The sequence below is a fragment of the Lactuca virosa genome, chromosome 3 (genome assembly GCF_052849685.1).
Source record: "Lactuca virosa cultivar CGN04683 chromosome 3, Lactuca_virosa_CGN04683_v6, whole genome shotgun sequence".
Taxonomy (NCBI): Eukaryota; Viridiplantae; Streptophyta; class Magnoliopsida; order Asterales; family Asteraceae; genus Lactuca; species Lactuca virosa.
In genome coordinates this window covers 197,714,776-197,721,279 of record NC_136428.1, presented here as the reverse complement: position 1 = coordinate 197,721,279, position 6,504 = coordinate 197,714,776, and positions in this window count along the sequence as shown.

Sequence of the window (6,504 nt, the reverse complement as noted above, 5' to 3'; positions counted from 1 at the left end):
GAGTAATAAGGAGGAATATGCATCTAAATCTTCCTCTATCTATATTCTCGTCTCGATACACCATACGCCTACTTTGGTGTATAGAATGTCATGATAAGGACTCATAGCAGACTGAGCAAATGGAGGAAATGAGAAGGCTTACGATAGTGAATGATACCTATCGGAAGATATCGTAAGAGTGATATCTTGCCTTTAGAATGCGTCTAATAAATAATACGTCTAGTACGGGAGAAGTACACTTTTGATTAGCAGAAAGAAAGATTTTTTGGTATAATCCATGAAGTTATCCCATCGTCTGACGTTTCCATCACCAACCAAGTCGAAGCAGAATTGTTGTTGAAGATATGCATGGAAGAAGTCCTAGTAGAGTCTAGGGAAATATTAATGATTATTTGGACACATTCGTATGTGGTAAATTGTTTTGTGCTTTAAGAGATAAGAACTTGGGGAACTGCGAGACAATACTTGGGACGAGTATGAGTAGGTGTGAATGGTAGTAGAGGCCTATACTATCGGACGTACAGGACTCACGCTTGGATCAGGGAAAGTCACAAGGTTACCAAGGAGCTAGTAATTGATTTCGTTTTATTCAAGTATGTCGTTACCATCGTTTCGGTAATGACTAAGAAGATGATTGTTATTCCGACCATGGTGGTCATATCAAATTGAGTCCGACTACGCTGAGTATGTTATGTGGTTCAGAGAATCAAGTTCGCTGTAGCATCTGACTTAAGACGGAAGATTGAAATAAAAAGCGATCAGTAGAGGTAGCGCGAAAAGTTGCTTGTAGCTAGAAATGCTACCTTTTAAGATGAGATTAGAACATGAACGAAAGTATAGTCTGTTCTGGAAGACTTTAAGAGACTTGTGTCTAAGCGTTGCAACATACGATGATAGGTCATTAGAATATGACACATTGTTCCATTGCAGTAATAAAAAAAACTTATCTTAAGTTCGTATCCAGTGAGGATCGAGATTGTGACTTGAAGGTCATAATTTGGAATCTAACGTGAGATAGGGAGCAAGTGCAAGATCTAGCACCTCCTGCAGTCGAGAAGTCCAAGAATTAGATACTCATTCGAAGGAACATAGAAGTTACGATTATTACCTAGGATAAAGAGATAACGTACAGAGTCATTATACAGCCCTGTTTCGTTGATGATTCCGGGACGTAATCATCCTAAGGGGGAGATAATTGTAACGCTCGTAGATCCGAGCTAGTAAATTTAGAGATAATAGGGGTTGAAAATGACTTTTCGACAAAAGATTATTTAGAATAAATGATCTTAATCGAGTTGTAGAATATGTCTCAAGGGTTTCGTACATATAAAGAACGCCGAAATCCGAGTTATAACGAAGAAGTTATGGCCCGTCGAAGTTTTACGGCAAAACCGGCACGGCACCGGGAAGCGTAAATAGTGAATTTACGATAGAGGACTTTTTAGCCTTATTAATCTAAACAAAAGTTGTAGTATACGTTAAACCGAGAGCGTGCATAAAAAGAACGCCCAAATCTGACTTCGTATGAAGAAGTTATGAATTTTCTAAGATTCGGCATAGTAGTGCACGACCCGAAACTCGAATTTTAGTTTGAGCGGTTTTTGGCCTACGCGACCTAAATGAGAGTTGAAGATCTCATTAAGAGGAACTCAACGGTAAAAGACAAAAAAAACCGGAGTCGGTATGTAGAAGTTATGAATTTTACGCGGACATTTAACAATATAATCTCCTCGTACTGTTAAATTTAAAATCGGTCGAGAACTAGCCGACGGAGTCAAAATAAAAGTTGTAGATCTTATTTTTACCTACGCGTGGATATAAAGAACGTCGAGAACAAAGCTCGTATGCCAAAGTTATGAATTTTTGAAAATCGGCTTATTTCCACCCTGTGTGCGATGCCACGTGTCAGCACCAGGCGAAACCTTGGAGCCTACGCAACACCACGACGTGGTGAGAGGTCCCACGACGTGGTGACGCCCCAGGAACCTATAAATAGAGGTGCCGAGTTCCATTCATTCTTCACACCATCCATCTTCACTTTCTCTCTCTAAGCCCCAAACCCCCCCCCCCCCCCAAAGCCTAGGGTAACTCCCTAGCACGAGGCGGAAGCCCCGGAGCGCCCGACGGCTCCGAGAAAAGAGCCTTTCGGCTCGGGAACGCTGCTCCAGTGATGCCCGATTTTGCGAAAAACCCGTTGTAAGTGAGCTATGCCTACCCAATCTCTAGTATAGCTTATGTTTTAATATAGTAACATTATTAGGACCTTAAAATAATTATTTGGGCTATTATTATGAGTTATATAAGAGTTTTGCTTAACGCTTATACAATAGTAATAATAGCTAGCCTATTAATTAGTCGCGGTTAACGTTAGACTAAACTCTAGTGGTAATGATACTAGGTTTTTTCCGAGGGCAATTGTTTTAAGAGTAACGAAGTGTTTTCCGAGTACCGAGTCACCACCTTTCCAGGTGAGTGCATAGTTACTTTCATCTTACACATAGATATGAAGTATTTTATATAAATCACGTGCTATGTGTTCATATTATCTGTATACTTGCTATCTATGCTGGAGGAACGATTTTATACAAGTTTTATATGATTTAAACTGTATATGTATTTATATCCACACAAATATGTTGGGTAAAACATGGGTAGATGAAATATGAGTTGGATGATGAGTTGAGAGGTGATATAGACCATGAGGTAAGGGTGAGAGGTGGACGATGTGAGAAACCTTTTTCCCAAATGATGTCCCCGTCATCAGGCAGAGTATGGATGACAACCACAAACTATTCTAGACAGTCCAGTGGAACATTAGCAGGCTCGCAACCTGTAGGTATTGTGAACGATGTGTTCACCCGGTGTACTCTAAACCCTGGCGATCATGCAGACTTGGTGCCTAAACCTTGGCGATCATGCAGACTTGGTGCCAAAACCCTGGCGACTATGCGGACTTAGTGCCTGTTGTATAAACCCTGGCGACTATGCAGACTTAGTGCCTAAACCCTGGCGACTATGCGGACTTAGTGCCTGTTGTATAAACCCTAGCGACTATGCGGACTTAGTGCCTGTTGTATAAACCCTGACGACTATGCAGACTTAGTGCCTAAACCCCCGGTGACGATGGACTTCGTGCCGATTCCTTAGAATGATCCTTAGGAATGAATGAACGAGGAAGAGTTGATTCTTAGGGTAGATCCTTAAGAGTAAAGAAGATAATGGGATGGGTAATTGGGTTGATTGTTTGATGTTTAAACATAATAATAATTATATTTTTGTGGGTTGAAAACCCTATGTACTCACCAGGTTTCCCAATCTGACCCACTCCGGCTTATTTCTATCACAGGTGTCGATATGAAGTTACATTACACTGAGAGATTTAAAAGAGATGTAGATCACTAGTGTAAATGAATGTAAGTTCTGTTTATGCTTATGTTTCTGTATTGACGATGACATCCCAAATGTTTTAAAAATGAATAAAAATACATTTGTTCGGAGATGCTTTGATAACGTATTTATCATGTTTTACTGGGAACAAATTCCGCAACATTTTTATTAAAAGAAGTACTCTGATGTCACAGTTGGTATCAGAGCATTATTTTAAGCGAACTAGGAATATGGATTTATTTCTAGACTTAAACTTAGAATGCTAAGCAATGATTGTGAGGAGTGTGTCTAATAAAATTTAGGTAATACACTTGAATAGACACAAGCACTAGCTAACTTAGGGAAAATGCCTAACATGCTTTTATGTGCTAAATGATTTATGATGCTAAATGTCTGATCGGATCTATGGTCTGTTGCCGACCAGATCTGGAAATTTTATGTGCTCAGGTTTCTAAACGTTTAATTACGATATTTGAACTGGCATGTAGGTTTTTGGAGTAATAAGGAGGAATACGCGTCTAAATCTTCCTCTATCTATATTCTCGTCTCGATACACCGAACGCCTGCTTTGGTGTATAGAATGTCATGATAAGGACTCATAGCAGACTGAGCAAATGGAGCTTACGATAGTGAATGATACCTATCGGAAGATATCGTAAGAGTGATATCTTGCCTTTAGAATGCGTCTAATAAATAATACGTCTAGTACGGGAGAAGTACACTTTTGATTAGCAGAAAGAAAGATTTTTTGGTATAATCCATGAAGTTATCCCATCGTCTGACCTTTCCATCACCAACCAAGTTGAAGCAGAATTGTTGTTGAAGATATGCATGGAAGAAGTCCTAGTAGAGTCTAGGGAAATATTAATGATTATTTGGACACATTCGTATGTGTTAAATTGTTTTGTGCTTTAAGAGATAAGAACTTGAAGAACTGCGAGACAATACTTGGGACGAGTATGAGTAGGAGTGAATGGTAGTAGAGGCCTATACTACCGGACGTACAGGACTCACGCTTGGATCAGGGAAAGTCACAAGGTTACCAAGGAGCTAGTAATTGATTTCGTTTTATTCAAGTATGTCGTTACCATCATTTCGGTAATGACTAAGAAGATGATTGTTATTCCGACCATGGTGGTCATATCAAATTGAGTCCGACTACGCTGAGTATGTTATGTGGTTCAGAGAATCAAGTTCGATGTAGCATCTGACTTAAGACGGAAGATTGAAATAAAAAGCGATCAGTAGAGGTATCGTGAAAAGTTGCTTGTAGCTAGAAATGCTAGCTTTTAAGATGAGATTAGAATATGAACGAAAGTATAGTCTGTTCTGGAAGACTCTAAGAGACCTGAGTCTAAGCGTTGCAACATACGATGATAGGTTATTAGAATATGACACATCGGTCCATTGTAGTAATAAAAAAACTTATCTTAAGTTCGTATCCAGTGAGGATCGAGATTGTGACTTGAAGGTCATAATTTGGAATCTAACGTAAGATAGGGAGCAAGTGCAAGATCGAGCACCTCCTGCAGTCGAGAAGTCCAAGAATTAGATACTCATTCGAAAGAACATAGAAGTTACGATTATTACGTAGGATAAAGAGATAACGTATGGAGTCATTATACAACCCTGTTTCGTTGATGATTCCGGGACGTAATCATCCTAAGGGGGAGATAACTGTAACGCCCGTAGATCCGGGCTAGTCAATTTAGAGATAATAGGGGTCGAAAATGACTTTTCGACAAAAGATTATTTAGAATAAATAATCTTAATCGAGTTGTAGAATATGTCTCAAGGGTTTCGTACATATAAAGAACGCCGAAATCCGAGTTATAACGAAGAAGTTATGGCCCGTCGAAGTTTTACGGCAAAACCGGCACGGCACCGGGAAGCGTAAATAGTGAATTTACGATAGAGGACTTTTTAGCCTTATTAATCTAAACAAAAGTTGTAGTATACGTTAAACCGAGAGCGTGCATAAAAAGAACGCCCAAATCTGACTTCGTATGAAGAAGTTATGAATTTTCTAAGATTCAAAGAAACATACTACTATATACTTAGAACTTTTTGAATTATCATATAAACAATCTAGATTAAAAAGGTGCATAGTAAAATTATGCACCCTTGTGAATCTAATCATATATAGAAACACGGTATAAAAGGGATTTAACAAGTATTTTCTTAATTAGATAAATTGAATGTAGTTTCTTTTATATTAATTGTTTTTATCATTGATATGTGCATATTTAATCATATACTTTGTGCATTATCTTAATATTTTTAGCTATAATTGTACTTATTTTAGGGAAAAAGGTATGTTCGAAATCTGTTTTGTAGTAGCAAAGACATGCTCAGGATGAAAAGCAAGCAATTGTGGAGCTGGAAGCTGGAAATAGTGGGCCATGTCAATCAAAGTCAAAGAATTAAAGAATTATGGAGCCCACGACGTTGGGAATTCCTGCCACGTCAAGATGAGTAGAAGATCCACGATCTGATTAATGCCTTAAAGAATATGTGTTTTTCATGGATGCCACGCCATGGAGCCTATTTTCAACGGCGCGGGAGGCAGATTTATGGAAACTATAAATTTTGAACATTAGGTCGAATATGGAGATTTATGATGGACTTTCTGGAGAAATTTGCTACAAAAATCCTCTGGAAAGTGTTTTGAAGTCGAGAATTCGATTGCAGCTCAATTGCTGACAGATCTAGAAGAAAACTACATTGATCCATTCGGTTTACTAGCTTTAATCATGTCTAGTCTTATTTAGTTAATTGAAGTAACTTTTTTTGAACTTGTAAAATCAAATAAAACCCCCCAATTTAGTTATTGTTTCTTTTAGACTAATTTTTAGTAATTATTTCACTAGCTAAATACCGTTCCCTGTGATCGACACCCGATTTACCAAAGTTATTCTATAATCCGACTCGGTACACTGCCTACATGTGACAACCCGAACCTTTTTCAGTTAACGTTAACCGATTCCCGTTAATAAAATTTGCATTTTATTGAGTTCCGTCATATTCCTTTGGTTAGAAAAGTCATTTCGATCTATATATAATTAAATATTATATAAGAGTCGGAACCAAAATCACGAGAAAAACCCGAGTTTCCGT